This window comes from Rhinatrema bivittatum, chromosome 1 (assembly GCF_901001135.1).
Source record: "Rhinatrema bivittatum chromosome 1, aRhiBiv1.1, whole genome shotgun sequence".
In the NCBI taxonomy this organism is placed as follows: domain Eukaryota; kingdom Metazoa; phylum Chordata; class Amphibia; order Gymnophiona; family Rhinatrematidae; genus Rhinatrema; species Rhinatrema bivittatum.
This window is the reverse complement of record NC_042615.1, coordinates 617,170,612-617,182,764: the sequence shown is the minus strand read 5'-3', so window position 1 is coordinate 617,182,764 and position 12,153 is coordinate 617,170,612.

Genomic DNA, 12,153 nt, shown 5'->3' with positions numbered 1-12,153 from the left:
GGGGAAGCAATGGAAAATGCTCTCTCTCGTGTAGTTGAAAGACCCCTTTAGGAGGGTCGGGGAAAAAAAGCCACAGTAGCAAGCAGCAGCCTATGGCAAACATTCCAACCTTACTTGGAGCCCTCCCCACCCCTAACTCACAGGTTTGGCGTGCAGCAGAAAGTGTGTGTGTGTGTGTGTGTGTGTGGGATGGAGGGGGGGGGGGGGGTGCAGGGCCCACTGCATTACTAGTGTTGCTCTTGCAAGAGCTAGGATGGCAGTGATATAAATGCGGCACAGGGGAGGAAGGGCGCTGTGGGTAGAACAGCTATCATTGAACTTGGGGGGCCCCTCTGAAGCTACATTCCCAACACTGCTGGAACAAGGAAATGTGACAGCTTGTTCCAGGTACTGCTCAGCTGCCTCAGCATTAGTACTGGGCCTGGAGCAGAGTGAGGAGCAGGAGTTTACCTGAGAATGTGAAAATAATGCACAAGGTCTTTTGCCAAGTCCAGGAAAAGGCAGAAAGAAAAAGCAGGCAGTTCCTCGCTTGAGAAAAAAAAAATTGCATCTATACAAGAAACCAAAATTTCTCCTTGAAGAGCATTTTCCTTTGGAGAAGGGTTCCAGTTATGTTCTGCAATGAGGTGGATGCAAGGGTTTGAAGCACCTGCAGAACCATTCATAAACTTCAAATTAATAGCGAGGCACTGAGTTAAAAATCGATGTGATCGGATCCCCCACTCCATCAGTATATGCCTTAGTTCAATTTCCCTTTCCTCAAAACATTTTGAGCTATCCCCTCTTGCCCACCTCCCACCTAGGCGAGCCAGGATTGGTTGCTCATGCCCTTTCAAATCAGCCATTTTTGGGACTGGTGTGCCTAGAGTCAGTGTAGAGCAGACAAGAGACTCAAGATGTAGACACTGTCCCTCACCCATTTCCCTTTCTGGAGGGGGGATTCACTGTGCACAACCTGCCAGTGGATTCTGGCTATTTGGTTCAGTAAAGATATATTTTTGGGCTGAATCCTTTTGGAACTTGCATTCCATGACTGAAGACCAGGAAGCCCGTTCACCCCCCTGAATGAGGCAAGCACCTGTGACAGGCTTGGCTAGGTAAGGTGTGTGAAGGCTGGAAGAACTCTACCCCTAAAGGGCCTGCATTTCATCCTGCTCCTTTGGGGAAGGTCATCCTTGCAGACTGTACCCAGAGTGCAGAGGCTGAAGACCAGTGAGCCCATTCTCCCCATGAATATAACAAGCACCTGTGCCAGCAGCAGTCCAGTCTAGAAATACTTTCTTACATGAAAACCTCTCTCTTTTGTTTTGAGGAGGGTTTTTTTTCTGGACACCCCTCCTCACTGGGAACTGATCTTGGATCAGCAGGTTCCTACCCTCTGACTTTTCAAGGTGAGGAATTACCTTTCAAAAGAGCTAAAGGAATCAAGCAAGAACAAAGAGACCCCCTTCGCCTCTCCACAAATATGGGACCAGGATACAGGACTGGGAGCTTGGGAAGACACTGGAGCTTAAGGTAGGATTTTTGCTATGCTGAGCTAGGAATCCTGGTTATGCCACTGGGAGAGCTTTAATGCACATTTTACACCACCAGCAGAAGCTCAACCAGTTTTGCTGACAGAAAGGATACTTACCTAGAATGAAACACCCTAACTGTATAAGAATCATTTGTAACCGTACAAATATTTAAAGATGGACTTTACTGATTAGTTTAAAGTGAAAGTAAATTAAAATTTAACAGCCAGTTCCTGGTCCTGCTTGTTCTTTCACAGCATCTCCCACCAGGGCATGCCACAGCTACAAGCACACACACCACTATCTGGGCTGGAGACTAGAGTCTACCCCGCCCCGTAAAAAGAATCCCTTCCCAGGGAACAGGAGTTGAGCTTGGGCTGGAGTCAGCGGGCTGGAGCAGCCCTGAAGGTCATAAATTAGATGTGTGCCCTGAGGGACTCACCACTCCCGAAAAAGGGGTTACACATAAATCAGGGCCTTACCTTCTGGGCTGCTGAGTGTGAACGTTTTCTTCCACCACAGTATTTCAACAGCTATGAGCGCCAAACAATTGAGGAGCATACAAAATAAAAAGGCCAGCACAGCGCAAATGGCGGCAGTGGACAGCAGGGAAAAGAGTATGGCAGCTATATGGCACTTGATGAACTCTTTATAAAGCTGCAATGGAGGAAATAAAAGGTAGTTTGGAAAAACCATACAAAATGACAGGACATAGCTAAGCAGTGTATCTCGTCGCGCAAGGATAGAGCGGTAGCAATGGAGCAACAGCTCATGGAGTTACAGGCCAAAAATGCCACACTGCTAGAAAGAGTTGAGGATCTGGAGACTCATAACCAGCAAAATAATCTATGTATCATAGGGTTGGCATAGTTACTAAAAGAGGTAGAGTTATATGCTTTTAGCTCCTTGACCAGCTAGGTCTTACGTCAGAAGACTGGCCCTGTGAGGGAACAAGGAGGGAGACCTCGCCCAGCATTAGCTCAAATCCTCACCTGGTCACAAAGTTAAGCTCTTTGCAACATACCGCCAACAAAATTCAGTGAATATTTCGGCAATAAAATGCTCCTGTTTAATGATTTCTCTGCGCACGTGGCAGCCAGGTGGAAACATAAGAAATTGCCATGCTGGGTCAGTCCAAGGGTCCATCAAGCCCAGCATCCTGTTTCCAACAGAGGCCAAACCAGGCCACAAGAACCTGGCAATTACCCAAACACTAAGAAGATCCCATGCTACTGATGCAATTAATAGCAGTGGCTATTCCCTAAGTCAGCTTGATTAATAGCCGTTAATGGACTTCTCCTCCAAGAACTTATCTAAACCTTTTTTGAACCCAGCTACACTAACTGCACTAACCACATCCTCTGGCAACAAATTCCAGAGCTTTATTGTGCGTTGAGCGAAAAAGAATTTTCTCCGATTAGTCTTAAATGTGCTACTTGCTAACTTCATGGAATGCCCCCTAGTCCTATTATTCGAAAGTGATGTCCTATTCTGAATTGCATCGCAGACAGATTACATTTTTTTCTGCTTTTCCTGGCCAAACTCCGGATCCAACATAACAAGAAAGTGCTGTTATGCAACTCCAAGGATAAGGCTGCTACTTCTATGAGCTCGTTGGCAGCTGTCTTGGGAAAGCTAGTACCACAATCCCACTGAAGTCCAGAAGTGCAGGGACCACCTATGTGGCAGCAAGTAAAAGCATGTTTCTGTTGAGCTGATGCAGATACCTTAGCCCAAGAACAGATCTCTTTGAATCGATTAATGCCAAATTACATCAGGTTGCTGCCTGCCGGACCTGAGCGGGGTTCCCCTTTCTTTGTCACATTTATTTATAAATTTGCATAAAATATTAGGGACCCTTAGTTTAGGCCTTATGGTCTCTGGCTTGCACATGGGGTGGGTAGAGAAGATGCTATGTCTATAACACATAGGTTTTCTTATATTTTGAGCAGGCAACTCATTGTATTAGTCCCTAGCCTTTAGTTGGATTTTTAAATGTTGTTTCTGAAGGTTTCAACAGTGTTATTTATGCTCCATTTGTATTATGATTGTGGGCTTTCATTTATATACTTATATTGCAAGGACCTCTTGGGCACAGCCCAGTGGTAGGGAGAAGGTGTACCCTTGGAACAGCAAGAGAGAGAGAGAGAGAGAGTGTGTGTGTGTGTGTGTGTGTGTGAGAGAGAGTTGGTGGTGGTGTCATGGGTCTTCAGGTATTGTAAAGAAACCCAGTACCTTTTAAGAAAAGAACAATACTGCCTGTTAATTCATCCTTTGTACTGAGCAGAGGAATGCAAACAGAAGCCTCTGACATGAAATTTTGCTTAATTCCTAGACTGAAAAAGATGAATAATCTTGATCTCAGCAACAAATTGGGCACATAGAAAATCAAACAGAGAACACAGTAAGAAAAGAAAAACAAACAAAAAAAAAGAAACATTGTATATACCCAATATACAGTTCACATATGGGAAGAGATAGCATAGAATGAGAAAAATTGTGTCTAACTCACACCAATAAGGCTTCTAATCAGCACACAAACCTGAGATTTGTCCTTGTAATTTCTATATCCTGTAATTTTACTCTACTGTTGTTTTATAACTATTCCTTTTCATCTTCTTTTATTATTTATTTATTTTGTTACTTTGGCAACACATGTAAAATTATCATGCCAATAATTATCTGAATCTGCTCGCTGTCCGATTAGTGCTGCTTGTGAGAAAACAGAGCAGCCAGCCTGCACAGCTCAGCCTGTTTGCTCATCCCTCTGAATCTGCTCTTACCAGTGAACTCTTCCTCCATCTTTGCCTTGAACTGGAAGCTGCTTAAGTCTACACTTCACCCTTCTGACAGTCGACCAGAGGGACTTGCAGACTACCACAGGAGGTAAGAGGCAAGACTAAGGGACAAGAGTTCTTTTGGCCTAGTGGGGTCTGAGGATTAGGCTCCTTGGAGGGGGGGGGGGGGGGGGGGGGGGAGGTGTGTGTGAGAGAGACAGATTAGCACTATGAGATAGGTGAGGGAGAAAGAGGATGTCGAGCATCATGGGAAGGGGCAAAGACAAAAGGGGCTGGGTGGAGAGATACTGGTGCTGGGTAGAAAGAAGAGGCAAAGAGGGGTGGGGAAAGAGGGATTGAGTGGGAGGACAGAAGAGGAGACTGCGCAAGAGTGAAAAAGGGAACTGAAGATGGGAAAGCTAAATGGGTTGGAGGTAGAGTCAAGGGGTGTGACATGAAAGGGTGGGGAGTGTGAGGTGAGGAGGTGGGGCAAAGAAGTGAGGGAGGTTATTGAGCATACAGAAGGGGAGGGGGAAGAGGATTGGGAAGGGATACTAGTGGTGGTGAACTTGTAAGGGGAGGGAGGTTTTATATCAGGGTCACTGAACCTCTATTTTTTGTTACTTTCTCACACCCTCCTTCTCAGTCTCTCTCATCCTTTTTCCTCTCTCAAAACAATGATAAAAAATGTAGTTACTGAGGGAGTCTGTTGCTGTATCAGCATAGACAATTAACTTCATAATCAGAACTACTCCCAAACTGGACAAAGAGTAATGCTAGAATGCCTTTCTGCATTTAAGGTGGTAAAGGGTTAATGGTCTAATGGTCTGAACCGTGAATAATTTCCATGAACCCTTTAGAGAACTCTGTCCTTGTTATCCAGAAATGTGAAAACGATATGCAGGAGTGGATGGAGTTGTCTGTCTCCTGGGCAGGAAGGATCAACCTGCTCAAGATAAATATAAGAGTCTAGACGATACATTCATTCCAACATGTGCCATGAAACATTCTGCTTAAAATATTCACAATGTGCATCTTTAGAGTAACTAATAAAGAACCTAAGATGTGTTATATTGGGATAGATCAAAGCCATCAAGCTTAGCATCCTGTCTCTGACAGTGGCCAATCTGGGTGGCCAAGAAGTCTAATAATGGTTTATGGACTTTTCCCCCAGGAACTTGTCTAAACCCCTTATAAATACTGCTATAGTAAAATGCCTTGAATACAACCCCTGGCAACAAATTCTACAACTTGTTTGTGCACAGAGTGAAAAAAATACTCCCTCTGATTTGTTTTAAATCTGCTACTTGTTTCATGGTGTGTCTCCTAGGTTTGTCCTAGTACTATCTGAAAAGGTAAATAACCAATTTCTATTTAGCTGTTCCACACGCCTCATAACCTCTATCATATCCCCTCTTAGTTTTCACTTCTCTAAGCTGAAGACCCCTTTCCTGGAGCTGCTAGGTAGATGGGAAGGTGTGAGATAGCACAAGCACTCTAACTCTCCCGAGGACAGACACACGCTGGACTCTAACTTTTCTAAAATATGTTTTATTTAGAAAAGTAGTTTACCTTCAGCCACATTCACTTTCAGTATTCACATTCTTTACCTTCAGTATTTATTTTCTTACAGAAACTGCCTTCTCCTTGAGACCCGGGGCCTGTCTGTTTCCAGCTGGGCCCAAACTCTTATCCACCCACAGCTCTACCTTTGTCTCTAGGTTGTATGGTGGACCAGGCTAGATGCCTACTCCATCACTAGTTAAGGAGGGTTTCCAGGGAAACTCCTTCACATACCCTCCTCCTCAGCTCAGACCTGTTGGGCTAAGCATCTTCACTCCCCCTGCATATCTTCCAGTGAAATAACCTCTCCCCAGTACGCTGACCTGACCTTGGGCTGACCCTCCCCTCCCCCCCCCCCATCAATGGGTTGTGACAAAGTGAGCCCCTTTGCATCTAAAGACCCTTTCAACTTTACACATTTTCTATACAATTCTCTAGCCACCTAATTAAATCCATGGTAAGGGTACCAGAGTCACTATTTTCTATTCTTGCTAGAATCACCCTTAAACATGGATGGCCCCATGGCCAAAATAATCCACTGTGTCTTTTTCCCAGTGTCCCCACATAATTTTTTTATTATTTTTATTGAGTTTAATATATCACGAAGTATACAATATATTCAAGAACCAAAGAAATTTCAAACAGATTTTCCCATTTTTAGGTAAACAACTAGTTCTGTAAATATTGATCCATTCATTATAGGTAACAGGAGAAACTTGGAGGAAAAGTATAATAAAGAGCAGATATATAAAGAAACATCACAACTTTATATTGCAGTGTAATAAACCTCATCATAAAAACATTTTTTCTTCTCCAGCTCAGTGGAGGTTCTAGGAGTGAGAATCCAAATAAGAGCGTAATTGCTCAGGTTGATTTAACACATATTTTGAATCTTGGTATATAACCTGACAACAACAGGGAAATCTTAAGAGAAACTTTGCTCCCCGTTCTATTACCTCCCCTCTCATTGAAATAAACTTTCTCCTTCTGAGTTGTGTATTTCGAGCAATGTCAGGAAAAATTCTAATCTGTTGACCGTATAAATTTAGTTTCTGATATCGAAAAAACAATCTAAGCACAGCGTCTCTTTCTGTTGAAAAAGCAAACTGTACTATAAGAGTGCTCCTCGTTTCTACTGTCATTTCATAAAATTTCTCTAACTCAGATAGGTTTAAGTTTATATCTGGCTGGTTTCCCTGACCTTGATTTTCTTCTCAGGATTGAGGCTGGGATAGGTAGTACATTTTAGATACTGCAGGCAGTGTATTTTCAGGAAATTTTAGTATATTTGTTAGATAACTTTTAAATAAATCATTTGGTGATATTAACTTTATCCTAGGAAAATGTAATATCCTAAGATTTGAACTTCCTAATTGGTTTTCTAATACTTCAATCTTATTCATATACATTTTTTCAGATCTTATTAAATTTTCTTGAACTTTTTCAATATTTTCTATTTTCCCTTCAATCACATTAACTGCTTTATCTATTTTTTCCACTTTAGTTTCCAATACCGCAGTTTATTTAATGCCTCTTGAACTGTGGATGTTAGATTTATTGATTTTTGCATAACAATTAATATAGTCCCAATCTCTTCTAAGGTAAATGTCTGTGGTTTTATTAATGGAAAATTGCTCAAGGCTCTTGCTTGTTAATCCTCCTTTCCTACCTTCACTGGAGCCTTTCCAAGAACGTCACGACAATGTAAAGCCTCCCTAATTTGACTCCTGGAAGCCTGCAAATCCGGGTTCACAGAGGAGCTAGATATTCCCTCTGCTCCTCTCTGGTCGTCAGATGGTAACGAGGCCGGTCTTATTCTAAAGACTTCATGTAGAAGCTCTAGTTCTCTTGTGCCTGATGGAGGCTCTGGTGTTGCTGGTGTGCCGGGGCTTAGAAATGTCTCATAGGTCTGGAGGCTTGGTTCCTGCTCCTGACCGACTCCTCCTGCGACCTTCCTTCCCAGCGATGTTAATGGAGTCCTTATGAAACAGGCCTCAATCCGTGGCTGGTTTAGATGTGAAATCGGAGTTGAGGAAAGTTCTTTTACTCTGTCTTTCCTCTTTGTGTGTGGCATTTAAGAGGAAAAAATAAAAATGCAGAAATTTAAAGAGACTTACCAGAGTGTATGTATCAAGCCTTGGAGAGGTCTCTATCACATGTAATTTACACTGCAGTTTACTTACTTCCCCCAAGAAATTCCAGGCAGCTGGACAAATCTGGACAAAACCAGGCTAAGCCGGGCAAAGCCGCGCGCAGCTTTGGTGGCACGCTGCAAAGATGCCGAATTAAAGGGAACTTCCCGGCTCCTCCCTCTGACGTCGGGGCACAACAAAAAAAAAAAAAAAAAGAGTGCCGTAGGCTCACCAAAGCAGGAAATTCTTCAGAAAGGCAATGTCTCTCCAGCTGCCATCCCCACATAATTTAACATACATCAGATCACTTAAGCATCCTGCTTTGTTTGTTATTAAACTTAGCCCATTGTCCATAAATAGCTCTGAGTTCCAATCCTCTTCCTTGAGGCACATTCCTTCTGGAACACCTTCTGCCAGGACTCCTTGGTATTCTTTAGGTTGCTATTGGTCCTTAGCAGGCTGTGGTTCTGCAGTACCATGGAGATTTTTTCTCTTTTCCATTTGCTTCATTACCAAACATTTTCTCCACTTCTTTACCTCTTCCTTGATCTATCATTTCCTCTTCAGGCCTCTCTGCCGTTAGTGGTTCTGCTTCTGTTTTAACGTCACCCTTAAGCAGCTCTTTTTCCTGCTTATCAGAGCTTAGTCTGGTTGGCGGAGGAGGGAGAAGCCCAGTGTCTATTCCAAATCTTGATCTGGCTCTATAAGGCCCAGTCCAGATTTGGTTGCTCGTATCTCCTTGTCTTGGGTTTGTGCCTCTTCAGGGCTGGTTTTAGGTTCATCCCCCTGACTTTCATATTCTTTTCCTGCAACCAGTTGTGACTGTGCAGCTCTGGTTTTACTTTCACTGTCTGCTTCAGTGGTGAGCTCACTGGTTCCTTTGGCTCGTTGCCAAATTTCTCTATAGCTGGGGTTTGGCTCTCATTTGTAGCCATGTCAGTGTCCTTAAGAACATAAGAAATTGCCATGCTGGGTCAGACCAAGGGTCCATCAAGCCCAGCATCCTGTTTCCAACAGAGGCCAAACCAGGCCACAAGAACCTGGCAATTACCCAAACACTAAGATGATCCCATGCTACTGATGCAATTAATAGCAGTGGCTATTCTCTAAGTAACCTTGATTAATAGCCGTTAATGGACTTCTCCTCCAAGAACGTATCCAATCCTTTTTTAAACACAGCTATACTAACTGCACTAACCACATCCTTTGGCAACAAATTCCAGAGCTTTATTGTGCGTTGAGTGAAAAATAATTTTCTCTGATTAGTCTTAAATGTGCTACTTGCTAACTTCGTGGAATGCCCCCTAGTCCTTTTATTATTCAAAAGTGTAAATAACCCTCTCAGTAATGCTGGGTTTGGTGCACCCCACGTCATCCTCCTGCACACTCTGATCTCCATGTTCCTCTGCTTCCCAAGTCCTTCCCTGGTTCCATTATTTCCTTCTGCCTCCTCATTTTCTCAGTGGTGTCCAGCTGCTTGCTTTTCCCAATTTGTGTTAATGAGGAAATAACTTTGTATATCTGGCCCTATTATAGGCTTTCCCTGTACATACCCAGATTAGTCCAGACTCTTGGGTTATGCCTCCCTTCCAGCAAATGGAGACAGAGAAAGTTTTACTGACACTGCTACTTAACCACACATGCTACCTACAGTTCCTCACTATTTCTCCTTCTCCAGCAGATGGTAGATGGGTGCACACCTGCAGTTCTGTGGCTGAGACAATTTTATTTTTTTCTTTTTGAGCCTTCTTCCCGGGGGTTTATTATTATTTTCCTGACTCCTAAGGGGTTCTCCCTGTCCAGTTGAGGCAGGTGGGACAGGGGTTGGTGACCCTTGTGTATGCCTGACCCGTGCGCCTGTGGGGTGTAAATATGGTGGTCCAGATCCCTCCCCTTCACGAGGCCGCTTGGGTGGCTGCAGGCTCTAGTTACCTTTATTATCTGAGACGGCCTATTTGTTTTTTTGTTTTCTTATAGGCTCTGTCTTAGTACAGGTACTTTTCATTAAAGATTTAAAAAAAAAAAAAAAGAGAGAAACAGCAGTTTTTACTTCTGGCTGTTAGTGTTTGATTCTGGCTGAATGGCAGATCCTTCCTCCTTTACTTGCACGGTGGAAGGTTTTGATTTTTGTTTCTTTTTATGTTGACTGTGTTCTTGGTGCTCATCAGCACCATGCAGTGATGGGCCGGGGGCCAGCATGCCACGCATGCGGCATGACAAAAATCGCTGCTCAGCCACATTGGCCTTTGTGCTGTGTGTTCTGGGGGGAGGGGGGGGGGGGGGAGGGCCCTTCTGACCGCCGTGAAACAACGCCGGGGGTCCTCCGCTCCCGTCCCAGACTCGCATGGAGTTGCTGACCAGGGGGCTGATCCCTTCCCCATCAGCACAGTAATGGCAGCCATCTTGGATTTGCATTTGGCTGTTCCCACGCTATCGGAGGGGGAATGGGAAGCTCCTCCTCGCTTGTCACCGGCCCGATCCGTCTCCGCCTATCATCGGGCGGGGGGGGGGGGGGGGGGAGGTAGGGACTGGGGTGACTTGGAGGCCACCGAGCTGCCACTTTCGAGTCCTTTGCCTAAGAAAGCTAGTTATTTCAGGCCTTTTTCAGCAGACTTTGTACTGCTGCTGCTTGAGGCTTATTTAGCCAAGCAGCAGGTAGTAACTACAGCCAGGGACCCTAGAGTTTTAGCAGCCCAGCCTACAAGGGGGCTTCTTCTCGACCTGAAACAGTCTCGATCTAGCTCGCATGATGGGACCCTCTTGTGCACGGCTCATCAGGACCACCCACAGCTTCTGGTAAGGGTGGGGGGGGTGCCTCGGATGACTCGGTTGAGGCTCCTCTAGTTTGGAGGACACTCAGGTTCCAGCGGATCTGGGGATCCCGTTTCCGGAGATACGGATACAGGGAACGCTACGGCGATCCCTCCGGCCGAGGGTGATGACAAACGTGGTGCATCTTTTTGAGAGAAGAGCTCAAACGCCTTGCTGCCACTGGCTTTTCAGGTGCTTGGGGTTAAAATCCCCCAAAAGAAATCTAATTTAGATAGAGCAGATCTGTTCCTTGATGGGATGCGGGGTCCCCCCCACGGCTTTTCCGTATCACAAATCAATGCAGAAGTTGGAGGAAGCGGAATGGGGTTCTCCCGATTCTAGGTTAAAGGTGGGGAGAGCCATAGCGTGGCTTTTTCCTTTACCCAAACAGGTGCTGGAACGTTTTGCTCATCCTAAAGTTGATGTGGCTATATTGGCGGTTATGAAAAGAACTACCATTCCGGTGTTAGGCTCCGCAGCGCTGAAGGATGTTCAAGATCGTAAATTAGAGGTCCACCTCAAGAGGATTTTTGAAGTCTCGGCCCTGGACTTGCGCGCAACTATTTGTACTAGTTTTATGCAGACAGCATGCCTCCGATGGGTACAACAGTCCCAGGAGAACCTTTCCACCTCAGGTGAGGATGCAGACAGGGCCAAAAGAATTGAGACAGCAGTGGCATATGGGACAGATGCTCTGTATTATTTGGTCTGTACCTCATCTTGTATTATGGTGTCTGCGCTTTCTGCCAGAAGGTTGCTCTGGCTTCATAATTGGGCGGCAGATATTTCCTCCAAGACGCAGTTAGGCTCCCTACCCTTCAAAGGTCATATTTTATTTGGGGAGGACCACGAACAATTGATGCAGTCTCTTGGGGACAATAAAGTCCTCAAATTACCAGAGGATAAGCCTAAGGGAAGCGTTTTTTTTCAGACGCGTTCGCGGTTTCAGTTTGATAGAAGTTCGTGGCCATCAAGACCTCTTTCTGGGCCCCGAAGGCAGTCCTCTTATCGGGGTCAATCTGGCGGCCAATCATTTCGGGAGGCTTGACAGCCTTTTCAAGGAGCCACCGGAGGGGGTACCTCCGGTACTAAACCCCCGCAATGAGGCGAGGCTGGTCCACTCCCTCGTTCCCACTATAGGCGTTCACCTGACGCTGTTTTACGAGGAGTGGACCAGTATCACCCAGGATCAGTGGGCTCTCGCGATTTGTTCCTAGTCTCCCCGTACGGCAGGCGTTCGAGATATGTTAGACTGCCTACGTCTCCTGGGGGTGGTGGTTCCGGTGCCCCATGAGGAGCTTTGCAAGGGGCGGTATTCCATTTACTTTGTTGTCCCAAGAAGGAGGGGAGCTTTCA